General features: G+C 40.6%; 1 protein-coding gene across 2 annotated transcripts in view; it reads left to right on the top strand.

Moving 5' to 3' along the window:
- Positions 1-27,587, top strand: part of PRKG1 (protein kinase cGMP-dependent 1) — a 999,829-nt gene that overhangs the window by 791,279 nt on the left and 180,963 nt on the right. The gene's annotated exons all lie outside the window — the stretch shown is intronic.

Raw genomic sequence — 27,587 nt, forward strand, 5'->3', positions numbered from 1 at the left:
GTAAGTAAGTAGTAGACAACTCTGGCACAAATTCACTAATTCAAGGAGAAGGCATATTTCCTGTTTTGGTTAAGTCCTTAAAAATCAGACACAAAAAGTTTTTAAAGAGTTAAATGCTATATTCTGCATTCCTATTCTCCACTGTTTTCATGTTCGGCTTAATTTCTTTCTAGCTGACTTTGGTCACACCTGCTAAATAAGAAATCATCACAAAAGTGTACATTGGGATTAGACTGGACTTTGGAATAGTCTTAGTTGTAAGCATGTAGCAGACGTACACATACACACAAATACAAACACACACACACACACACACACGGAAAACAGTGGCATACCATTTCCACATTTTTGTTAAGAAAACAACAAGTCCTCAATTTGAGCCCAAAATTTATGATAAGTGAGAATTTTATTGAGTTTTGCACCATTTTAGGACTTTTCTTCCCACATTTGTTAAGTGAATCCCTGCAGTTGTTAAATTAGTCACATGGTCATTAAGTGAATCTGGTTTCTCCATTGACTTTGCTTGCCAGAAGGTCGCAAAAGGGGATCGCAGGATCATAAATGTGACCCAGTTGTCAAGCATCCGAATGTAAATCACGGTATAATGGGGATGCTACAAGTATGATAAGTGTGAAAAATGGTCCTAAGTCGCTTTTTTTAATGTCATTGTAACTTCAAACAGTCACTAAGTGAACTGTTGTAAGTTGAGGACTACCTGTAATTTATCAGAAGTCAAACTTGAGTTAAAGAAAACTTTACGGTTTTCAACGTTTGGGGATCAGTTAGGAAAATTAGGAATAAGTATAAAATATTTCTTTATGAATGTCATATCAGTATTGAACTAATGATTATTAAGTTTCTCATACACCCACTCTTTGAAGATTATGCATTAGTATCATACACCCTGAATATTTTATTGCATCACTCCATTAATGTATTCTCTGAAATATTTAACACATATCCTCACAAAACCTTTTACTACTCAAACTGTATTTTCCAGTGCTTCGGCTAAATATTTCTCCTTTAGAAAACTGTTCTTACTTAACTTAAGATGGGATATTTTGTAAGAATAGGCCAAACGTTATTTTCTCAAAAGAATTGCTAAGCAGTTTGATATTACCTCTTCCATAGAGCTCATTTCTATCCTAATTTTTAGTCAGCTTTTCAATCATAGTTCTTGTTCAGTTTAAATAAATGCATTTCCAAATGTACATATAATACACATACAACATTGTAATACTCAATTCAAAAATAATTCATGTTCGAGAACTCAGGTGAAACTCTGAAATTTTTTTCATTAACGCTCAAATGAAAATATATCGTTGTGCTCCCACCGAGCTCAGATTCCTGACAAAATGTGTTATGCTTGAACAAGACTTGATTTTTAACAATAATGGTTAAATTGCTGAGATATATCAATATGTCAATGAAATATTCTGGTGAGTAGAGTTTCTGGATAAGCTACTGCTGAAACAATTAGACCATTTTCTGGAAATTTAAAAAACTGGCATTTTAAGTATTACCAATAAAGGAGAATATCTGTAGGTCGGGGTTGAAATGAGGGGCCCTTGGTGTTCTGTGAGGTCACTTGTTTTCTTGAAGACGTTTCATTACCCAAACTAGGTAACTTCATCAGTGCTAGTAAGGAGTGATGTTTGCTGTCAGTTTATATAAAGAGACAACCAATCAGCCCCAAAGAGAAAAAGACTCCACCAGTAATCAGCATTGTGATCAGCATAGATTAACTCCAAGGTTAACTTCAGACCAACAATCAAGTAAGCAATACCCCAATCAAGAAATGGCCAAAGAGCCATCAGTAAACAGTCCAACCAAATAATCTCTAAAACCTTCCCCACCCATGCAGACAGGCAAGACACCATAATACAAACTGACAGCAAACAGCACTCCTTATTACCATAGCAGAGGTGGTATTCAGCAGGTTCTGTCCAGTTCTGGAGAACCGGTAGCAGAAATTCTGAGTAGTTCGGAGAACCGGTATACCGCTTCTGACTGGCCCCGCCCCCATCTATTCTCTGCCTCCCGAGTCCCAGCTGATTGGGAGGGAATGTGGATTTTACAGTATCCTTCCCCTGGAGTGGGGAAGGAATGGAGATTTTGCAGTAGTCTTCCCCTGCCACGCCCACCAAGCCACGCCCACCAAGCCACGCCCACGGAACTGGTAGTAAAATTTTTTTGACTACTGTACCATAGCTCTGATGATGTTACCTAGTTAGGGTAATGAATGAAAACAAGCAACCTCAGAGAGCGCTAAGAACCCCACATTTTAAGTATCGATATATCCATTCATTCTTAGACTGAACGAGTCCTTCAAACATGATAGTGAATATTTACACGGTTTATTGAAAGAATGTTGATTTACAAAGATGAGAATTCTGATACGGGAATTAATTCATGACATAGAGGTTGCATCAGCCTCGCACAAGTTTGTTGTTGGTTTATTTATTTATGAAATTGATTTGCTACACATCTCATATCCCACAACTCTGGGTGGCTTACAATATAAAAACATTAAAGGATTTTTTAAAAAAAACATTAAAATCAGCAATCATAGAACACAGCAGATAAAATCATTGACAAATAAAATGATTAACACAAGGTTGGAAATGAGGGAGCCAGACACATAGTGGGTGGGGAGAGATTAATTTTCAATTAATCAACCACCACCAGTATGAAGCTCCCCCATTGGATCCCCAAACTACCTGGCAGAGCTGGGTTTTAAGGCTCTTATGAAACATCAGACGGGTGGAAGCTAATCTCACCTCAGGGGATAAGATGTTCCAGAGGACAGGAGCAGGGATGAAATCAGAGGTGGGTTCCTACTGGTTCACACTGGTTTGGTGGAACCGGTAGTGGAAATGGCCCCCGGGTCACCGAACCAGTAGGGACAGCATGCTCACCATGCCCCTGAACCAGTTCCCTGGTCGCCTCAACATCTTTTTAAAACATCTTTAATGTTCTGCGCATGCACAGACCTATTTACAGACCACTGCGCATGCGTGCAGAATGTGCATCAGGTGTGTGCGCGAGTGAAGCGAGTGTGCGCACACAAATCAGGCGCGCACCAAACCAGCAGTACTACCGGCAGAAACCCATCCCTGGATGAAACGCTATCAGTTTCGGGTCAGTTCATCCGAACCGGTAATAAAATTATGCTTTAAAAAGTTTTTAGAATTTTGAAAAAACAGCTACGTGACAATCAGCTGTTCTGAGCAATGCTCAAACTTTTTTTTTAACTTTTTTAAAGCATTTTTTTTTACTACCTTTTCCACCGAACAGTAAAAAAAAATGCTTTAAAGTTTTTTTAAAAGTTCGGATGATCAGCGGTGTGACAATCAGCTGTGCCTGATTGTCTGTGGGGTTCTCGCTTGTTGCAGGGGCCATTTTGTGTGAAGTCCAGCTGTTTTTGCATTGTGTGTGAGTCAGTTGTCTAGCTTTTGTGTTACTTTTGCGTAAAGCGTGACCATTTATTTTTGAGCTCCGTGAGGTTCTTGCTTGTTTTATAGGGCATTTTGTGTGAAGTCCAGCTGCTTTTGCGTTGTGTGTGAATCAGTTATGCAGCCACGCCCACCCGGTCACATGCCCACCAAGCCATGCCCACCAAGCCACACCCACAGAACCGGTAGGGAAATTTTTGAATTTCACCACTGGACAGGAGCCACAGCAGAGAAGGCTCTTCTGGACCTGCCAGCCAAAATTCCTTGGTTGATGGAATCCACAGTGTACCCCCTCTGCCTTCACCATAGGGATGAGACAATTCCTCGGGTAGCCTGGATCTAGGCCATGCAAAGCTTTAAAGGTGATAACCAGCACCTTGGATTGTACCCGGAAGCAAAATTTTCACTGAATCTTCATGAGTGACATTTATGTAGTTAGATGGTAATTCAAAGTAAGTTAAGCATTGAGGGTTGAAGTATATCAGATCATCACACTATAAATGCTCCTTGTATGATTGCTAGTCTAGTTTGGAAGAGAACCGCAGCATATACTTTTAGTTTCCCCATTCCACGATCATCATAATTTTATCTGCCAGAATTCAGTGTACATCAATACAGTATATAGGTTTCACATCTGTACCTCTATTTGAATGAGGAATATTGTGTGCATAGAATTCTGTGTACAAAGCAGAAATGTTTTATTCCATTGGAGAGTTAGTCTTTGCAGGCTCTGATATTAAAATAAGTTATGACATTATCAAGGTTAATAAATAACCATTGTAATTGGTCTGCGTAGAGCATCCTGTTATATTTCCTGTCCTTAATCAATCAATCAATCAATCAATCAATTTAAATTTATTAGCCGCTCCCTTTCCGAATAGGACTCGGGGCGGCGTACAATGGAGTAAAAAACATATAACATTTACATAAACCCATGACATACATAAGTACAAAGACACACATGTACGGAGGAGGTTAACAGATACAATACATAGACAATTAAAAACCATTAAAATACCCTAATTATAAAACCCCATGTACAATCCAAATTCAAAATGTTAAAAACAGACAGTCAGGAGGGGTACGAGAAAATTACGGTTGAGCCAGGCCAGATAGTTGAAAGAGGTGGGTCTTCAGTTGTACACGGAAGGAGCGGAGATCGGAAGTAATCCTGATGTCACGGGGGAGGTCATTCCACAGGGCTGGGCCCATCACAGAGAAGGCTCTGCTCCTGGGTGTCGCCCCCCGGCACTGTTTGGCGGACGGCACCCGGAGAAGTCCCTCTCTGTGAGAGCGGATTGGTCGTAGGGATGTGTGGGGCAGGATGCGATCCTGCATGTAACTAGGCCCTGTGCCATGGAATTACACTATATATTCCATAGACAACATACATTTTAGGCATGAACCATCTAGAAAATATGCATTTTAAAGCCCTTCTAATGTCACCTTAACATAGTATTGTGAGTGAAATAAATAGGACTAAGGGCTCAATTTTGACTAGAATATACTCACAGCTAGAATCCACAATTAGAATCATACAAAGTTTACAAAAAAACTGTTATCTACAAAAATGAAATTGTTGGAATTATCTAAATTCACTTATTTATTTTTTGCCATGTTTATACACCTCCAAATCCATAATGATTACCACCAGTTTACCCCAATAAAAAGAACCATATAGAAACAACTATCGGAAGCAAAAACAAAATATTCCCCAAATGAAATAACAGTAAAAGGTGCCTTCTTATCTAACAGCACTATCCCCCAAATTTCCCAAATATTGAAAAGCTTTCAGAAAACCAGGAAGGAACCAATTTGATATCATGGGGGAAGTTTTTATTTATTTATTTATTTATTTAGTTTGTCACTCATGTACAAGATAACAAGAATAAGAATAAACATGAATAAGACCACAGGAAATGGGTACAAATAAATGGGGACAGTAGGCCAGGGACGTTAGGCACACTGGTGCACTTATGCATGCCCCTATTGACCTCTTAGGAATGGGGTGAGGTCAACAGTAGACAGTTTAAGGTTGAAGTTTTGGGGGTTTGAGGATGTAACAACAGAGACAGGTAGTGCATTCCAGGCATTGACCACTCTGTTGCTGAAGTCATATTTTCTGCAGTCGAGTTTGGAGTGGTTCACCTTGAGTTTGTATCTATTGTGTGCTCATGTATTATTGCGGTTGAAGCTGAAGTAGTCATTGATAGAATATTAGAATAGAATAGAATATTTATTTCTAAGCCGCACCCTCTCCCGAAGGACTCGGGGCGGCGTACAATAAAACAAATAAAATACAAAGTACAATACAATACAATACAAATCTGGACAGGACATACATATAACAAGGACGTATATAAGACATATACAAGGAGGAGGTAGGCTGATAGCTAAAAAACAATTAAACAATTAAAACAATTAAAAAGTCACAATATTTAAAAACCCCAATAAATAAATTCAATTGAATTACATTAATAAAAAAACCGTCAGGAGCGATATAGTTAGATCATGGTTGAGCCAGGCCAGCTACTTGGAATAGGTGGGTCTTGAGCTTAACTCTGAAGGAACGGAGGTCAGACGTAGTCCTAATATCCGGAGGGAGGTCATTCCACAGGGCTGGGCCTGCCACAGAGAAGGCTCTACTCCTAGGCGCCGCCCATCGACACTGTCTGGTGGACGGCACCTGGAGGAGTCCCTCTCTGTGCGAGCGAATTGGTCGCAGGGATGTATGGGGCAGAATACGATCCCGCAAGTAACTAGGTCCTGAGCCTGATTACTTAGGTCAGACCATAGGCGGCATAGTTCTAAGTTGTCCAAGCCCAAAATTTCAAGCCTGGTGGCATAAGGTATTCTGTTGCAAGCAGAGGAGTGTAGTACTCTTCTCGTGAACTACCTCTGGACTCACTCAATTGTGTTAATGTCCGATATACAGTGCGGATTCCAGACAGACAAGCTGTATTTGAGAATTGGTCTAGTAAAGGCTTTGTGTGCCCTAGTTTGCAGTACAATATTACCAGAGAAGAAGCTTCACAAGATTAGGTTAACAACTCTTAATTTTGTTATCAACTCTTAAATTGTTCCCACGGATTGAGATAATCATAAGGAAAAAACACACACATGCCACCTTGCCACTCTACTTCTCACAGACACCTGAGGTGTGAAGTGTTATCAGTTGTGATAAATGCATATGAATGGATCCATTCTTGGTGGAAGAAATGGTTCTCTCTACATGGGAGCCAAGCCATGTAGATCTTTAAAATCTGAAATTTGGTAGCTTCTTGCTAATCAGTGAATCATAAATATGTGATTATAGCAAGTATCATCAACATATGGACTGCTGCGCTCAGTACTAAGTTTGTATTTTCTGAGTTGTTATCAAAGGAAGGCCCGTATAAAGCTCTTTGTAGTAGTGTAGTTAAGTGCTGCTGTGGTTACGAGTTTCTGTGCCATTTAGGAGACCCTGCAGTGCTGCAGTGGGAGACCCTGAAAACAGGAGCTCATGCTCTGGTCACAATGTCTTTGTGATTTTATGAAATAGGCATGTAAACAATTTAACGTAAACCTACATTAAGCTGTTAACAATGTGCCACAATCTTAATGAGTTAAATATGTTACTAATATAAAGCAAAACCTGTTGTGTAGGAATTATATTCACGTTGAAACTGCTGAAGCTGCCCTTTTTTATTTTTTATAAATCACTGAAGCCACACTTTTTAAATCCTCAGCCTATTTTCAGGAGTTCATAAAACATTGCACGGCTTCAGTGGTTGTCAGCTCAAGGAAGGAAAATGCCATCCAACGTTTTTTGTAATAAGCACTCCACTCGTATATAGGGGTTTCCATAAAGTCAGACTTTCTTAGCATGGGGATGTTTATGCAACACTGTTTTTCTCATAATCTTTGGAATAGGTGATATGCAGTAAGAAACAAGGCCTTAGAGAAGAGATTTCCCAGGAGTAATAATGCTTATTCAGCTAGCATTGGAACGCTTTCCTTAGGTTTGTTAAATTCTAATTCTGAATTAGAAATGGATGTAGTGTAGCGCGGGCTGTGATGGGGAGTACGAGGTACTCCCACGTAACACCTCTCCTGCGCGAGCTGCACTGGCTACCTGTGGTTTTTTGGGTGCGTTTCAAGGTGCTGATTACCATCTTTAAAGCGCTCCATGGCACGGGACCTAGTTACTTGTGGGATCGCATCCTCCCACATACATCCCTGCGGCCAATTCGCTCACACAGGGAGGGACTTCTCCTGGTGCCGTCCACTAGGCAATGCCAACGGGCGACACCAAGGAGTAGGGCCTTCTCTGTGATGGGCCCAACCCTCTGGAATGACCTCCCCCCGACATTAGAACCACTACTGACCTCCGCTCCTTCCGGCAAAAATTGAAGACCCACCTGTTCCGATTAGCAGGCCTGGCATAATTACAACTGTCCCTCCTGGCAAATGTATTATCAACTGGTTATTTTAGGGGTATTGTTTTTAATTTATTGTGTCTATTTTAGGGGTTTAAAAACTTATATTTATATTAGCTTTGTACAGTTCTTTTAATTGCATTTTAACCTCCTCCATGCCAACTGTACATATTTAACTTTTTTATTGTATTTTGTTATATTTTGCATGGACTGTACACCGCCCCGAGTCCTTTTTGGGAGAGGGGGCGGTCTAGAAGCATCAAATATAAATAAAATATATATAAAATAAAGCTGCCGAACACACCACAAGATATTTGCATATTCAGGTATAGATATTGGAGTACACGAAATTTGCCCTTTTTTGCAATTGATATGAAAAGTACTTGTATGATTCTTCCCCCCCCCCCCTTTCTAAAATATGTGCATTGCATCTATAATCCACTTTTGGAGCACGATTCTCATGTTTTTTAAGCAGCAGAGCTAATACAGGGCAGAGGCATACTTTTCATTACATATTTACAATATGCACATATTTTGTACTTAGCTATCTGTAACCCAGGTGTGAATTCAACATTTATGACAGACTTGGAAAACTTCCAACTGAAACCTCATGGTTTGTGTACTCTGATATCTGGAAATTGGTTTCTTGGCTCCTGCAGCAGTCCAGGAAAACATACAAAACCACTGGAGCACATGATTGTGCACACCAAGCAACAGTAGCCCTTTTAATACCATTTTTATAACAACAACAAATAATAATCAATTGAAAAAAAGCAGTTTTACTTGGAACAGCTTACATCCTGAGTGGTGGTGCAGTGGTTAGAATGCAGTACTTGCAGGCTACTTCTGCTGATCGCTGGCTGCCAGCAATTTGGCAGATCGAATCTCACCAGGCTCAAGGTTGACTCAGCCTTCCATCCTTCCGAGGTGGGTAAAATGAGGACCCAGATTGTTGGGGGCAATACGCTGACTCTGTAAACCGCTTAGAGAGGGCTGTAAAGCACTGTGAAGCGGTATATAAGTCTAAGTGCTATTGCCATGAAATACCAATATCTGCCTATCTAAAATCCCTTGCTTGGGATTGCCTATATTTTTAGATGCTACTTTAATAATTCTGAGAACCTTGGTTGGAACTTGAATTATTAAGTTTCCATCAAATTGTGAATCCAACTGTTGATTAGACAGAAATAATAATAACTTGACAAAACCACCTATCATTCTTGATAGGAAGCCTAGAAAATAAATGGCAATATATCATGCCCATGCAGTGGTAGTTATACGTTCTACTTACCAAGGAAAAGAGATGGTTATTGAATGTTGCACGTACACCAGAGAGTTTAAAAAATAAAAAGAACATTAGAAGAATATCTGAAGACCAGTGAAGAAGATGCACTGAACCTACACCATGAAGACTTATTGACTACCAGAAAGAGCACACTAATCTACAAGAAAGACCAAGTGAAGAACAGAAAAGAGACATGACAAGACATCTGGCAATGGCTAAGAGCAGAAAAATTGAAGCAAGACAGGAGGGCTAATTCTGCCTTCAGAAGGCAAAGTTTTAAGAACAAATGCAATTACTGTAAAGCCAGAATTGAGAAGACAGCAACAGAAACAAATGCTCTCTCTGGAAAGAAGCTGAAGAAATAGTGGGCCACTAGTTGGCTGCTACAAGAAAATTGCACAGAGTGATTATAAATAATGGCATGACCAAGTAGCAACAGTAGTGCATTGGAATATCTGCAAATTCCACTTGCAAGAACTGGTGGCACCAGAAAACTGATAAAACAATGAAAGAAAATGAAGAAGCTACAGTGCTCTGGGAATTTAGAATCCAAACAAACCTGCCACATAACACTCCAGATTTAACAACTGTTGATAAGAAAGAGGGGGGAAAAAGTCTGGATAGTGGATGATGTAATACCGGAAGACATAGAAGAGAAAGAACTGGAGAAAATCACAAATCATAAAGGCCTGCAAATAGAAGTAGAATTACTGTGGCAAAAGAAAGCAATAGTAATAGGTGCCTTGGAGGAAATTCCGAAACATTTGGAGTACTACTTCAAAATCATCAGCATTGACAAAATCACCAGCAACCAAGTGCAGAAGGCAGCTTTATTTGGAATAGCTTACATCCTGTGACAATACTTTTAACATCATCCAACAATAATGTTTGCCTTGGGAGGAACTCAGTGATGGTTAAAAATGCCAAATCTGACCAGTCATAATAAATATAATCTGTTCTTAGATACTGTCTTAATAGTTCTTAAGAACTGTAATTGTTAAATTTTCATCAGTCTGTGAATCTAACAGTAGATTACCCCCAGTGGAAAGCAAAGGGCTCACTGAACTTCCAGACGTAGGAAGACATATAAGTGACCCACAAATGGTGCCAGGCTTTGAACAATCACGTCAGCAATGGACAATCCTGAACAGGATTCACGCCTGGTGCCTGCTGGGACTCTTTGTATAAATGGGGCATATTATCCTCTCCTCAGTGTGATACCAGTCTAGGTGTCAGGGTTCCAACAGATGCCCTAATTGATTTTTTAAAAATATAAACTGCACTTCAAGATGGCCTAGACATTGGTATTTGAACATGGATCTTTTTAACTTTTATTGTCAGACCTGGAACCATCTTTTACCTCTGGGACTTCAGGCCTGCCACATTTTCTACTGTGGAAAATGGGAGAAGGGATTATACAAAATGTGGATACTATATAGCCATAATAACATTCTTTCTCAGATAGTCAAGGTCATCTGGCCCTGAAGCTGCGATGAGGTGACTGGGAGGCGTCGCCTGTTTCGGATGGTGCCTGATTCAATCATGTGATGGACATGTGGGTGCTGGGCAGAGACTTGAATTTTCATTTGGGTGAGGAAAACCTGGAAATTTTCAGATTCGCGTTTTCCCAGTTGTGCCGATATGACATCTCTAATAAAATGGAACTTTGAGGAAACTCAAACCTCGGAGTCTTCTTTCATTAGGGATGTTACTTGGAACCCTGACATTTATATTTTATTGTCTTCAACTAATCTAGATGAAATGTTAATATATATTGCTAGTGCCATATATGATATGCCATACTCTAGATCAGAGGTTCCCAATCTTTTTCGGTTTGCGGCTCCCATAACACTTCGGATTTTTTCCGCAGCTCCCTTAATAGGTACATCCGATTTTTTTTAATTTTTGACTTTTTAAGGATTTGGAAATCTACTTTTTAGTTCGTTAAGGTTAGGTTAATTGAAAAATAAATTAAACACGAGCTTTAAATTCACAATTTATTGAACATCGTTTAATGATTTAAAATTATTAATGGGATGGATGGGCTTGTTGTTCGCTGCACAACTTCTCAAATCTTGGATCAGAAAAATAGCTTTTGAAAAGTAACTTAACCACCACACTAGCCCAGTGGTGGGCAACCTTTTTTTTCAACTGAGCCAAATCTCGCCAAAACCACGATTGAAATTTATTTGGAGAGCCGCTCTTGCTTAGCAACCAAAATTTTGGGCTCAATTGTGGTCATATGTTGTTTTTCTTTCTTTCTTTCATCTCTCTCTCCCACTTTCTTTCTTTTTTCTTTTTCTTTCTCTCTCTCTCTCTGGCTCTTTGTCTCTCTCTCCCTCCCTCCCTCTCTGTCTCCCTCTGTCATTTTCTCTGGGTGTCTATCTGTCTCTCTCTCTCTCTCTCTCTGTATCTCTGTCTCTCTCTCCTCCTTCCCCCATCTCTGTCACTCTGTGTGTGTGTGTGTGTGTGTCTGTCTGTCTGTCTGTCTCTCACTCACTCTCTGTGTGTGTGTGTGTGTGTGTCTGTGTCTCCCTCTGTCTCTCTCCCCTCCCTTCCTCTCTCTCTGTCACTCTGTGTATGTGGGTGTGTCTGTCTCTCACTCATTCACTTAATCACTCACTCTGTGTGTGTGTCTCTGTCTATCTTTCTCTCCCTCCCTCCCCCTCTCTGTCTCTGTGTGTGTGTGTGTGTGTGTGTGTCTGTCTGTCTGTCTGTCTCTCCCTCTGTCTCTCTCCCCTCCCTTCCTCTCTCTCTGTCACTCTGTGTATGTGGGTGTGTCTGTCTCTCACTCATTCACTTAATCACTCACTCTGTGTGTGTCTCTCTCTCTGTCTGTCTATCTTTCTCTCCCTCCCTCCCCCTCTGTGTGTGTGTGTGTGTGTGTGTGTGTCTGTCAGTCTCTCTCTGATTCCCTCTCTCACTCCCTCTCTCTGTTCCTCTCTCTGTCTGTCTGTCTCACTCACACACACACACACACACTGTGGTCACCACAGTGTGTGTGTGTGTGTGAGTGAGACAGACAGACAGAGAGAGGAACAGAGAGAGGGAGTGAGAGAGGGAATCAGAGAGAGACTGATAGAGACGAATCAGAGACATACTTTTAGCTACCTGGCAGCGGCGTTTTGCCTTGGGGGGCTCCTCAGAACTTCCCAAGACTTCGGAGGGAAGTTTACAGCCCTCCCTCGGAACGCTTCGGAGGGAATCTTCTGCAAAGGCGAGTGGCAACAAGTCTCCCAGGCTTTAATTTGCCGAGCTGTGCGCACGCGCCTGTTTTCCACGGCGTGGAGCAGCGGTGAGATTCTGCGCGGCGAGCGATGATTCCAGGGGCCATCCGGGAAGATGAGGAACGCGAGGGGGACCCTGCCCCCCCCACTGATGCCCCCCGGAATCATCGCTCGCCGCCCAGAATCTCACCGCTGCTCCACGCCGTGGAAAACAGGCGCGCGCGTACAGCTCGGCAAATTTCAGCCTGGGAGACTTGTCATGCCCGGGCTTTTGCAGAAGCTTCCCTCCAAAGCCCGAGAGGAGGGAGGGAAGCGGGCGCCCGGTGCAGGTATTAATTGAATATTTCGCGGCGCCCTTATGACGATAGCGCGGCTCCCCAGGGAGCCGCGGCGCACACTTTGGGAATCACTGCTCTAGATAAATAAATAGTGGATTACCTACACATAATAATATTTATTACCACATCCTAGGTTCTTGTTAAGAACTCAAAGCATAGGAGGGCCAACACCAGTTAAGGAACTAGAAACTGTGTTTTCACTTTTTTGTGCATATAATAATAATAACTTGTATGAACATGCTGCCCAATTCTTTATGCTTTTGAGTAGCCCGCAGCTATCGTTCAGTGAAAGTTCACTAAATTTACAATGCTATAACCTTCCTTCAAACCTTAGTTTCATGGGGACAAGGAAGGTTTACAGATGGCCACTTAAATTTTGCCTTTGGGAATTTCATCTGTTTCACTGACGGAGGAAAAAATCCATAGCATCCTTCTGTTTGCCGGCATTTCTATAAATGCACAGATTTGCCCTTTATAAATTTCTTGTTGATGCCCCATTGTTCACAGGTTTCGTTGTACAGTTACACGCGTGACATTTCCTATCCTAACAGCTGCTTGTTGTGAACTGATAAATATCTACAATATGTTCTACATCATTATCCCACATTGGTAACTTAATGTCACTGTTTTATTTTGGGCTTTATATATGTGAACAAGGAAAAGGAACATTTTTAAATTGTCCCCAAACTAGAAGACTGCAGTCAACCCGCCCACCCTCCCCAGCTCCAAAATGTCCTATGTAGCCTCACTTTTGATGCTGCATGCATGCGTGCGTGCCATGCACATGAGCAAAGCACATGTGTGGAAGGCTGTATGCATGCGCAGAAAGCATGTGTTTAACACAAGTGCACGCACATGCGCGCTCACACTTGCGAACCTGTGGTAAACCTGTGTGAATCCCACCACTGGTGCTGTTAACTGTCTCATGAAGTTAAGTAATGACACAGAAATGCCAAAGAAAACCGAAGATAAGCTTTCTACCCTTCTCTGTCCCATGTGTTGCTGCTTTCATTTATATTCACTGGTTGTTAAGGAATTCAGATCTGCATAATAATAAAAATGTGTTGGCAGAGACTGGAGTATTTTAGAGCATAACAATCTATATAGAACATTATGAATTATACAAAGAGCCATAGTCATTTCTTTAAAAGCTTATAGATGATGATCTTTGCCCTAAAATCAATACAAATTAGAACACTAATCTTTATAAGTCAGTAATGCAGTTGATTTTTAGGCAGAGAGAAACTTGGGTTAATTATTCATGAACACATTCTGAATTGGATTATCTGCAACCACAATCCAAGCAGACCTTTGTGAACTAAAGACGTATCCTTTTTCTATCATACTTACCTCCCACCGGATATCTGGAACAGAACTGGATATTCCTTTCCACTATTTCAACCCACAGGCATTAACTCACCATCCACAAGATCAAAAAAAAAATCTTGTATTGCAAATGTAGGTCCTGTTCTGTTGAATAAGTAAACTGTGTGCTCTCCTTTGAGAATCTTTCAAACTCAGAGAGTTAGCTTAGTGACATTGAGTGCATACAGCCAAATAGAAAATCTGTAGACATGTTTCAATGGTAGACTAGAGGTAAAGTGATCTGAGAATTAGTTTTACCAGGAACTGTGCTCACCTAGGCTTCCCCAAAAAGCACAAGGCAAAGTCCTGGTCCCCGACAAAACCTCTTTTATTAAATGAATGTGAATTCATCTCATTCACATTCAGCAAGGCCTGGCAAACTGTCTTTCAAAGGAATATTTATAACTACAGACCTTATCTATCTTGGAAAGCTGCCATGTAAATATTTTCCAAATGAGGTGCTATGCAAGGAAAGATTGGGCACAGTGTCTCTGAGATTCATGGACAGATCTTCACACTCCTGAAATGACTCTAACGACCAAACAAATTGTTTCCTGCAAAAACCCACTCTCCTTTCGCTCCTCTTTTATTTCCTATGGGAGGAGCCAATCACCTTCCACCTATGACTTTACCCCCAAGTCTATCCTGATTTCTGAGTTATTCTTTTCTTCTGGCAGCTCTGCGCATGTGCACACTGGGAACAGGCTCTAGCTGTTCCTCTGCCTCACTGCTGTCTAGCTCCGTAAGCACCTGATCACTGCCAGACGGCCTCGGCCCATCTCTGCTTCCCATGCAGAGCCCTCATCCGAGCCTTCCCCAGACTCCAGGACTGGCCCATGTTCCTCCCCAACCTCCTCTTTGTCCGACTCTGCTGCCAGCTCCGCTGGCTGCTGGTGGGCCACAACAGGAACATCAGAGAGGAGACACAACCAGATAAGCTACATAAACAGAACCTTGCAAGTCTGAATCTACAGTTCTTCCACTGTGTGCATCAGGACCAGAGCCGAGGGAGTGGTCAAGCACTTTTTCAGTCTTGAATCACACCCACAAAAGATCTAAGACTAGTCCACTTAAATTCCATTGACTCTTATCTACCACCAATTTGCTTTGACCATTAATAGTTCAGATTCTTGTAGGGAGTGTTAACACACAATAAACTTGTATTCATTTCAACCTCTTTGACTCCTGGTTTCCTATACTTGAGCTCTTCCGAGCCTCTTGCTCTACTCACTACCCTTCCGCTGGCTTTGCTAGCCATTCACTAGACTGCATCTCTTTGCCCCACCTGCCAAGATCTTTCCCGTATACTATACAGAAATCAGATCTACTGCAGGTCTAGATCTATTTTATTATTTATTATTATTAGCGTTTATATACCGCCCCCTCTCCCGAAAGGGACTCGGGGCGGTGTACAGTCCGTATCCTAGGAGACACTGTGTGAGAACTACCTTCTCTGCTCTTCTTATTTTCCTAATTGGATCATCAACACAGAAATTGAATAGTACTGTTTCCCCCCCCATAACTAAACCATGAATAAATATGTCAGGAGATCCAGGCAGTGGGTTTATTATAAGCTCAAGCTCTCTAGAAATATCTGAACTACCAACCATTAAAGCAATTTGGGGGTCAGTAAGGAACTCACTGATCTCTTGTGGACACACATAGGGACTCAGGACTGATGATGCATTTGACCCCCTTCCTTGGGCTCAGCCTGGCCATCTCCTACATCCAAATCTGAATCTATCTTACTGTCATTTTGAATTTTTGTAAGAGTTGGATGAAATTCTTGTCGGTGATCAGCAAGGCAAAAGACAGAGATTGGTGAATAAGCCTTTGAATTATTTTTAACATTTAAAAACCCAGAATTTTTTTTTTACTAGATTGAGATTTATTTTTCTGATTCTTTTTATTCCTTTCTATTTTATATGGCTTTTTGATTGGTTTTCTTTCTTCGCCACTTTAAGCCCCACAATATTCTCCAAAAGGTGATGTTTATGCTTTAATGGCATGCATAATAAACAATGATAGAACCTGTCAGGAAAATAAAATAAAACTAGGATCGCAGCAAATAAATGTGCTAAAAAGCAGCAGCTAAACATCTAAGGATAAAGTCTTTGAACTCATATTTTTTTAAAAAGCAAATATATGTGCCAAACACAAGGAGACCAAATGCAGAACTTAATCTGAACATTCTCTGAGGAGCTCCACAAAAGTACATCTGGGATGCCATTTGTGGGTGTGGGTGCTATATAAATACAAAATAGTTAAGGCTGCGGAAGTCCAATTTCATCCCTTTTTGCTTGCATGACATGGTAAGGGGATGGTTCTTTGATCAAACATTTATGGCCACCTTCTTAATCTTGTCTGCCCATGGACATCATGCATCACAGCATACTGTATATCTCAGGCGGGCACTGAGTATGGTCAAGAAATGCTAAGCTACTTATTTGATATATTGTTTTTTATTTGTTTAATATTTTTGTTGCTTGGTAGGCTAGGTTGAAGCTTATTTTATACAAATACATATGTGTGTGTGTGTGTGTGTGTGTGTGTGTGTGTGTGTGTCTGTGTCTGTGTCTGTGTCTGTGTATGTATGTATGTGTATATCAGTGGTGGGATTCAAATTTTTTTACTACTGGTTCTGTGGGCGCAGGGCGGCTTGCTGGGTGTGGCTTGGTGGGCGTGGCAGGGGAAGGCTACTGTAAAATCTCCATTCTCTCCCCACTCCAGGGGAAGGTTACTATAAAATCCTCATTTCCTCCCAATCAGCTGAGACTCGGGAGGCAGAGAATAGATGGGGGCGGGGTGAGTCAGAGGTGGCATTTACTGGTTCTCTGAACTACTCAAAATTTCTGCTACCGGTTCTCCAGAATTGGTCAGAACCTGCTGAATACCACCTCTGGTGTATATATGCCTATGTATGTGTCTGTATATATGTGTTTGTGTATACCCACACACACATGTATGTACATGTGCATACACACACAAATGCACACACACACATCACCTTTCATTATTTGTGTATATACAACACACCTTCCTCCTCCTATTTTTCTCCTAACAACCCTGTAAGGCAGGGGTGTCAAACTCGTGGCCCGTGGGCTGGATGTGTCACGTGCTGGCCACACCCAACCCCAGTTTAGTGAATGGGGAAAAAAAGTCATGATACATCACATGACAACAATGTGACATCGCAAGTTTGACCCCCGTGGTCTAAGGTGAGTTGGGCTGAGAGAGACTTAGAGGTCACTCAACTGGGTTTCATGGCTAAGATGGGACTAGAACTCACAGTCTCCCACTTTCTAGCCTGGTGCCTTATGCACTAGACTAAACTGACTCTCTACTAGACCAAATTGGCTAGCTATACATTTATTCACTGCTGTCATCTTCTCATTGCAGGTTAACCTTAAAGGGTAGCAGTGACGTGCGGTGAGGTTTATAGCTGGTGAGGCAGCAATTTTTTTAGACTTGTGGACTTCAACTCCCAGAATTCCACAGTCAGGCATGCTCAGTTGTGACCTGCTGCCCTCCGCCCTGGGATTCGGCCACGGCACCGCCTGCCAGAGCTGCGCGGAATCCGGGGCGCGCTTGTCGGGCAAGGGCAGCGCAGGTGGGGAGCGGACGGAACGGAGGAAGCCTCCCCCCCGCTTCCCGCACCCGAAAGAACAAAGGGAACCTCTGCCGCTGCCCAGGCAACCTGGCCGACCTCTCTCGCGGCGGCTCTCTGGTGCCGAGCTTGGGAGTCCCTGGAGGAGCTGGCGGGGGCTGCAAGCACTGCAGGCTGGACTGGAGCCTCGAGTCTAGGGCAGGGAGTCATTCGATAGGAAACTTGCCTCTTGGAAGGAATGACTCGGCTTGGCTCCTGCTTTGTCTCTCCTGCCTCTTCGCTTCTCCGTTCGGTCGCTGGGTGGCAGATCGAAAGCGGGAGCCATGCTGGGTCATTCCTCCCAAAAGGCAAGTTTCCCATCGAATGACTCGCTGCCCTGATGATGAGAGGTTAGGCTGTGTCTCACTTGCCTCACCTGACTGCACGTCACTGAAGGGTAGAAATAACAAAAGGCAACACATTGTTCTATATCTAATGCAGGTTTGAAGGCTTACATTAGCGATGCAGATTATTGGTACCACTATTGATTAGAGAAGAATCTATGATCATTTTCAGTGATCATTTGAATCCCAATTAAAAATCTTTTCAGGTCTCTTAGGCTGCAGCAACATTTATGCTGTTCAATATTTTCTTACAGGTTTCTTCTCAGGCCAAATCAACTGCTTAGTTATATTTAGAAGCGTTGAACCTCTATTTACTTGCATGCAGATATAGCTTGCTCTTCTTAATATTTAAAAAAAAACCTGAATAAATGTACTTTGAAGTAAAAGCCAAATTAAAGCAGAGGCGCTTGTCCTCTTATGTTTTCTTCTCAATCCACTTAGTCACATCTAAAGATGCCACATTGTGGCTTCCTTTTTTTTCATTTTAGCACAAATAAATGTTATGGCCTATTATGAATCACGTGCTGAAATCTTGAATTTCTTAAATTCATAGCCATTTAGTAAGCATGCTCCGGTTTCAGATATTTGTGCAATACTTTGTATAAATCTCTTTTGTTTTCTTCCTTCCTCTCCCTTCTTTGGCCTTGACTTTTAAATCATGGACTAATATATTAAACTTGAAAACTAGCTTGATTGTATAATGGAATGTCTGAAGCTCCGTGGTTGCTAGTTTTCTTCACATAAGCTAACTGTGAAGAATGTTGTTACCTTTAGACAGATTGGAAGAAGGATCTTGCTGAAGTGTAAAATAACACAGCTGCTGGGGTTGCTTCTCTGTAGCTTTATCAGCTGTGTTTCAGCAACACAGAATGCTGAATGTGTATGAAAAAGAATTAGGGAAAAATTGAAGTAACTGATCATGTGGAATATGTAATTTAGATATTGCAAAAAGGGTTTTGAGATAGAGAGTCTGTGTATTTATATGTGATTCCTCAATCCCACCCCCAGTAATAATCTGCCTTTCATTTAGCAGCTCAAGGCAGCATAAATAGTGGTCTTGTCCTCCTAGTTTTCCCCATAAGCAACAATCTTCTGAAGCAGGTTAAACTGCAAATGAGCAACTGAACTATTATTCACAATAAGTTCGTATGTTCTGTTTATCTGCACAAATAACTGAACAGGCTAAGCATTTGATTTTATATTATTATGTACACATTTTTACGTGCAGTCTTGTTGCACTCCAATGAATAATGGTTTTCAAAATAAGGGGCACTTGCTAGCCCAAATGTAGCTCTTTAAATTACTCTACACCTATAAAGTGGAACTATTACTGTATTGTTCTTATTTAAAATCAGTTTGGTCAGGGAAATTATATTGTCCTTTTTATTATATGGATTCAGCCCAGATAATACATTCATTTTCAACATCCAAATCAACTTGAACAGTCCTACTGAATTAGATCCCTTTTGTTCCAAGTTTACTTAGGTGTTGTCTTATTTTAATTCTTCCATTGTATATAATACATAAAAATATCTAACATCCAACAGGGTCTATTTGGGATGAGGATGTGTTTGGGATGATCTGATTATTTCAGATATGCATGGGCAATTTGGAAAATACGATGTTTCCCCAAAAATAAGACAGGGTCTTATTTTCTTTTGACCCCGGAAATAAGTTCTTGGCCTTATTTTTGGGAAGGTCTTATTATTTTTGGGGTGCAAGAGGTGGTGAGCATGGTGGCTGCTGATGCGTTATAATATTTTTGGGGAGGGCTTATTATCTGTGGAGGTCTTATTTTCAGGGGAAAGGGTAGTAAAAGTATTTTTATAGTGTCATTTAAAAAAAAATTAAGACTAGCCAAGTTCTAGCCAAAGTTTAGCATTCCAGTTAACCATAGAGTTTGGTAGAATTGTTAAGCTTACTTTAATTGCAAAGCAAATAAATTATGGAATAAGTCAGGTTATGCCTAATAAATATATATAGTATTTTTTCACAAGAGGTAATTTCAAAAAAGAGGTAGAATATGATTAATAGTGGGAGAAAGGACATAGCAGTGAATGGTTATTGCCAAACTTTGCAAAATTATAATCAAAGCAATGTACAGTTTCTTTACATTGTAAAATGTGGGTCTGATTATCAAAGATTATTTTCATGTTTTAGTTAGAAAATTTAAGGTGCTGATATGATAAAAGGTTTTTAAGGATAAAGGCTTAGAGCCAACATACAAAATACAAAGAGAGCGTTAAAATGTCTTTAGTCCTGTGAGATTTGGGCACAGCACATGTCTTTTCAGTTTATTTTTTTTTTTTTTGTTTGGTAACCAACCACCCTGTTAGTAACAAAAAGTATTTGATTTCAATTCAGAAATGCTAATTGCAGTAATCATGAAACCCTGAAGAAGGCATTCTTAAATATATCCTTGTATCAGGGGTGAAATTCAGCAGATTCTGACAGGTTCTGGAGACCCTATAGTGGAAATTTTGAGTAGTTCGGAAAACCAGCAAATACTACCTCTGGCCCCAGAGTGAAGTGGGAATGGAGATTTTGCAATATCCTTCCCCCAGGAGTGGGGAGAGAATGGGGATTTTGCAGTATCCTTCCCCTACCACGCCCACAAAGCCACGCCCACAGAACCAGTAGTAAAAAAAATTGAATTTCACCACTGCCTTGTATATTTGTTTTTGCTTTTCCAGCTAAGCTTGCATATCATATAAATTGTAGGCACTAATGTTTTATATGGCTTATTAAGCTTTATAATAGAAGCTGAACAGAATTCAAAGTCATACTTCGGGCTTGTGAAGAAATCCATGTGTCAACCTTACACATATCACAGCTAATAAGTAAGCTCTGTTAAGATCAGTTTTTTCAGAAAACCAGCGTTCCTTATCTACTGAATGTCCCTGCAGGGAACTTTTTACACTGAAGTATTAGAAATATGACTTGAGTTAGCTTCTCTGTATCTATTATCTAGAAACATTCAAATAGCCACGTTTCACTTCAAGAAAGAAATTATTTTTTTCTGCAGATGCCCTAAGTGAAGACAGAAATTACGTTTAGCTATGTGATTCACTGTGGCTTTTGTATGCAATAAAACTTGAACCACAAAAATTCATTCCAAAATTAGGAACTAGAGCAGTAAGACTAATGAACAAATGAATATAATATGCACTCGAGCTGAGAGATCAACAAGCACTAAAACTAGAATATTTTGTGCATTATCAACAGTCTACCTTCTGTCCTGAATCTCAAATTGCTACTTTGAATTTCAAAAACATGTTTACTTAAAACATAAAATAATGAAAATGCATTAGACACTCAAAGAAAACAATCATATTAAAACTGAATAAAGCCTATTTTATAAGTACAAGAAAAATGCCAAATTTTAATTGTCTTTCTGATTTAAAAAAATAGATCCCTTGGCAAAAAGGCAAAAAGGAGATAAATTATAAGTCTATTAAACATTTGCAGGAGGTTTATATTTTTTTGGAGAAGAGAGAAATTCAAAATCTACACAAGATCTTACAAGTTAGAGCCATTCATTTTAAAATACCAATATTTGGTGGTCTTCTTGCAGAATATTTTACATCCTTGTCTGAATATTTTTGTGGATATAGTAATCCTTTACTATTACGCCCCACCCCCTACATTTTTTACTGTAAATAATGGAGATTTTACAGTATCCTTCCCTTGCCACACCCACCAAGCCATGAAACGGTAGTAAAATAATTTTGAATCCCACCACTGGAAAGCCTGTAATGAAAGAAACAGTTGATTGAAGCTAATTGAAATACACAGGGAATGAAAGAGTAGCCATTCTTTCATTAATTGTACCATAAAAACTTCCCAAAAAAGCCCAGAGGAATTGTGGTAAGTGGTGCTGAAAATAAGAACTTTCTCAATTGCTTCCTTCATGGAAAAGTATCCTGTCATCAAATATCAAGTCAGGAGCATAAATGAATAAAGTTCTCACCTTTATATTTTAGCTGGAAGTATAACTTGCTATATCCCCTCTGATGGCATTAAATCTCTGAATTCTTTTTTTTTCTTCTCTTGAAATTCTGTGGTACAAATGTAAATTTATCCCAGAGAACTTTGTTGGTGTTAATGAAAGTGGCTGTCAAAATTGCTTGGGGTAGAAGAGACTACTATAGACATGTGGTAAAACCTGACTATTACCTTGAGCTTATTCTCAGAGGAAACTGGAAATGAAAGAAGTATAGAATGTTAAAAAAAAAAAGCTGTTGAGTGAATGAATGCAAATGTAGCAGGATGAACATTTTTTATTTACATTATACTTAGATATTAAGATGGAACTTACTGTGGAAAAGTTTAAACAAGCCCAGGGAAGAATGTCGAATTAAGGCATTTGCAAGTTGACATTATAAACACTAAAAGACTGTTTCCTATATTTTCTGAATATATTTTTACTAAGAATCATAATACTGTATAGGACCAAATCAAAAGCAACTTCTACAAACAAGGAATGTTTAGACATCAGTTCTCCTACAGTGCTTTGGATTATGACTAAAAAAGAAGTCAGAAACTTTGCTTTTTTGGTCGTGTTCTGTATATTTCTGCTAATTGGATATTAGTCCTTGACTGCTCTAATTCAGAGGTAGATTTTGATTCACTCAAACGAACTGGAGGTGTCCTTAATCATATTTGGAGGTTAAAGCTTTGGAATAAACTTACCCCATTCCCCCATGTAAGATGTATTGTATAGAGTAGAATTTGATGGTTTCTTAGGTAAAGGGTCCCTTCACACATATGTGCTTAGTCATTCCCGATTCTAGGGGGTGGTGCTCATCTCCATTTCAAAGCCAAAGAGCCAGCGCTGTCCGAAGACGTCTCCGTGGTCATGTGGACGGCATGACTAAATGCCCAAGGCGCACAGAATGTTGTTACCTTCTCACCAAAGGTGGTTCCTATTTTTCTACTTGCATTTTTACATGCTTTCGAACTGCTAGGTTGGCAGAAGCTGGGACAAGTAACGGGAGCTCACTCCGTTACACAGTGCTAGTGATTTGAACTGCCGAACTGCTGATCTTTCTGATCGACAAGCTCAGTGTCTTAGCCACAGAGCCACCGCATCCCTTACATGGTATTTGATGTAGAATTTGATGGTTTCTTAAGTTATCCTTAAATCAGGAGGAGTTTTGTAGCATCCTTCAAAAGTTTCTGCCTTTTAATAAAATGTGTTAGTTTCAAAAGATGCTACCAGACTCCTTGTGGTTTTTGGCTAATGACCAAACACAGTTCTCCCTCCACCGAATGACCCTTGTAACTTTAATTCAGAATAATAGTTGAAAGGGACCTTGGAGGTCTTTTAGTCCAACCCCCTGTCAAGCAGGAAACCCTATGCTATTTCAGACAATGGTTGTCTAATCTCTTCTTTAAAATCTCAAGTGTTGGAGCACACAAGTCATTCTACAAATTAATTGTTCAAACTATCAGGAAACTTCTCCTTAGTTCTAAGTTGGTTCTTCCCTTGATTAGTTTCCATCCATAGTTTCTTATCCTACCTTCAGGTGCCTTGGAAAATAGTTTGATCTCTTCTTCTTTGTGGCAACCCCTCAGATATTGGAACACTGCTATCATGTTACACCTAGTTCTTCCTTTCATTAAACTAGACATACTCAATTCCTGAAACTTTTCTATGTATGTTTTAGCTTCCAGTCCAAATTCCGAAAGCTTTAAGACAGCATATTTAATGCCCTCACTTACTTATCTTGGCTATCTTAAGTGACAGAGATTATCTGCAACCTTTGGAAATGCAAGAGCTTTGCACATAAAAGAAGGAATGTTTTAGGAACGTTTGGAAAGAATAAGAGGTGAAATAAATAAGAGGGTTTTTTTGAAGTAATTGATGGGCTACACTTGTTATTGATACTGAAGTCATGTTAGCAAGAGTAAACTACTTATGGTGACATTGTGTAAGATCTGATTAAGTGGACCCTGGTCACAAAAGATAAATTAATCTTTAAGATTGTTGTTTTGTTACAATACCACAAGCACCCTTCTGAAATTGTAGGATAGATGTCCACATGCATGACAACGTACACACACTCTTGACATTATCAGTTAGTTATTAAAATCTATCGTTACTAAGTGATGTGTTCATTTAAAATCACCTGAGCCATTGACTTTAAGGTCATGCCCTAGTGCAGGATATGAAATTAATTAATCCAATTTGCCACATTTCATTTATGTTTTAAAATTCTTTCCTCCTAGAAGAGCAACAGTTGTGCAGATTTGTGGGTTTTTAGAGACTCAGATTGTACAGTTTCTGCTATAACTTTTATACAGCATAAATGGTGGCAGAAATGTAATCCAAAGAAATATCAATGTGGGAATTGCTCACTCAGTATCATTGCGGAAAACATTCTCAGCAGTTTTCTTTAAAATTCTCATTTAAATGTGTTGGAGAGCAGAAAAGCAATATTTTAATATCATTTTCAAATACTTGTTTTAGTAAAAAAATTGGAAGTTGTCTACTTAGGACTCCTACATGAAAAAACAATTTAAATGCTCATATCAGAATATAGGAGTATAGAGTTTTGGTAATGTGAAATCCTTTTGAAATGAAGATAGACAAACAGCTAGATAGATAGATAGACAAACAGACAGACAGACACACACACACACACACACACACACACACACACAGAGAGAGAGAGAGAGAGAGAGAGAGAGAGAGAGAGAGAGAGAGAGAGAGAGAGAGAGAGAGAGAGTTCAAATATTATGTCCATTTTGACCATTCCACTTTTTAATTAGATTTCTTTCATGTTGTTTCCTTTGGCTGCAGAAGAAGATGAATAAGCAATAAGAGGCCTATCGGGAGAAATCTTCCACTGTTTGCATTTGAATTGATAAGAAGCATTATTAATAGTTGATATTATTTTGCACAGCAGAAATCCCCTCCCCCTCAAAGATCTGTTGAAAGGACCAGATTTTAACAGCTTGCCTAATTACTGATGATGTGGGAGCAAGTGGAATCTCTGGGTCAAGTGGTTAGCTGTATTATTAAAAGAAATTTCATTTGAAACAGAAGCAAACATTCTTAACATGGTTGTCAGGTTTATATATTACCCTTTAAGCAAAGTTTAAATATTTGGGTGGTGTGAGAGCTGTGTGTTGAAAGAGCAAACTAGAGGTAAAACCAGATATTGCATTCGAAGTTTCTATCTTAGGCATTTCTACATACAGTTTTCCATCTCTCACAAAATACATGGAAAAATGATCCCACAGTCATGTTCATTTTACATTTTCATGTCTACTGTTCCTACATCACCATATCCCTATCAGTGCATATTCTTTTTATTCAGCTAATAGGAAAACAAGAAAATTGTTATTCAATTTTCTCCCTCACCTCCTAAATCATCACTGATCATTAAATAAGGGTTTCCTCATTTCATACAAAAAGGAAGTGTAGTAAAAGTACTAATGTGCTCCTCCTCATCCATTTAAATGCATGCTATTACACACATTTTGTCTGGAGGTTTGCAAGGAAACTGATGTGAGCAAAGCTCATTTGTAAAAACAATTAATACAAAGCACAAAGCTTCTACCAAGGCTTCCTACCATCTGGGATACTTTACCACACTTCATGAAAAGCCTTCTGAGTTGCCAAGGTAAAAGTTTGGCAATTTTGCAACTGAATCAGTGGTGAAATTCATTTTTTTTACTACCAGTTCTATGGGCGTGGCTTAGTGGGTGTGGCTTGGCTTGGTGGGCATGGTAGGGGGAGCATACTGCAAAATCTCCATTCCCACCCCACTCCGGGGGAAGGATTCTGCAAAACCTCCATTCCCACCCCACTCTGGGGCCAGCCAGAGGTGGCATTTGCCAGTTCTCCAAACTACTCAAAATTTCTGCTACCAGTTCTCCAGAACCTTCCAGAACCTGTTGTATTTCACCCCTGAACTGAATGCTTTCCCGAATAGTAAATAGAACATTCTAAACAATACATAGGGGGACAAAGTCCCAGAATGGACACCAAATCTTATAACTAGAAAGAAAATAATGATTGACCCAAATCCAAGAATCAGGAGACAATGTGGAACAACACTTTCTGCCAATTGAGAAATAGGCCACTCATAAGTCCTGCAGAGATCCATAGGAAAATATCAACTTGGTGGCTTCCGCTAAACAGGAACAACACCAAAAAGAGATTCAGCTTCCCAAAACAGACAGTGTTAGATACTTGTTCTAACTACAGTGGTTTCCACCAAGGTCCTCTCTTCCGGGGGGAACAGAGGTTTAATCCTATTGATCGAAGGGTCTGACAGCTCCCTATAAAAGGGCTGCTGTCAGACTCAACCTTCGCTGGATTTTTCTCACTTGTTGTACTTAATAAAGAGCTGTTGTTACCGTTAAGCCTGTGTGTGCCCATCCATTACCCAATCTAAAACTGGCGATGAAGGTGGGATTGGAAGGCAATTAGGCGAACCAAAAAGAGTGTAGCAATCCAGCAAGTACATCCAGCCCAGAGCTCAGCGCAGCTTCGAGCAGCCATTTTTGAGCCGCAAACTCAAAACTCCCCCTGAACACAAAATGGCCATGCACGCCCCACCGACTCCTTATGACCCAATCACCGAGCACAGGGACTCGTACATGCTACAATTTGACTGCTTCCTTGAGGCAAACGACCTCATGGGCCTTTCTGAAGGCCGCAAGAAGAACATGTTCCTCAGGTACTGTGGCTGGGAAGTGTTCGAGACAGTGAAAGACCTCTCTGAGCCGACACCGCTACAATCAGTTGCCTGCTCCATGCTTCAGCAGACGCTGAGTACCCACTATGCACCCAAGACGTCCAAGCACATTCACCGGCATGAATTCAATATCAGGAATCAGAAGGAGGGCAAGTTGATTAACAAGTACGTGGCTGCGCTCCATAAGGCTGCAGCGAACTGCGAATTCAGAGACTTAGACAAGCTAATTCTGGCCAGGGCATCCAAATCAGCCGTCAAATCTACTGAGACTCTGCAGCACCAAAGCGCTCCACATGACGCACGAAAGAGTACATACGTACATTGCGAGGCTGCAGAGCTCAAGAGCTCAGAAGGTGAAGAAGATGACAGCTGCCGCATGCACAGTAGCCGTGCCCAGCCGGCGCACAAATTCAAATCATATCTCCCACCTTGAGCTAGCTGCAGAGGAAACCATGCCAGATCGGCTTGCCGTTTCCGTGACGCAACCTGCCACCAAGGTGTGCCGGAGCGAATTCCCTGCCACTGCCTGGCAGCCTAGAAGCGCACCAAACGCCAACAGAGGCCCAGGCAAGGGGCCTGGCAGAAGCCACCACGGCGCACAGAGGGTGACAATAGAGTCACCTACCATACGTCAATCGGCCAAGTCCACACCAGGTGGCCAAAAAAGCTGAAGGTCACAGTCCTCATCGAGGACTCTTCATGTGAGATGGAGATCGACACCGGGTCATCACTGACCATCATGCCATGGTCTACCCTAAAGCAGGATATCCCTAGCCTAAAGAAGCAGCATCTCTGCAC

The sequence above is a fragment of the Natrix helvetica genome (assembly GCF_964273705.1).
Source record: "Natrix helvetica genome assembly, chromosome: 5".
In the NCBI taxonomy this organism is placed as follows: domain Eukaryota; kingdom Metazoa; phylum Chordata; class Lepidosauria; order Squamata; family Natricidae; genus Natrix; species Natrix helvetica.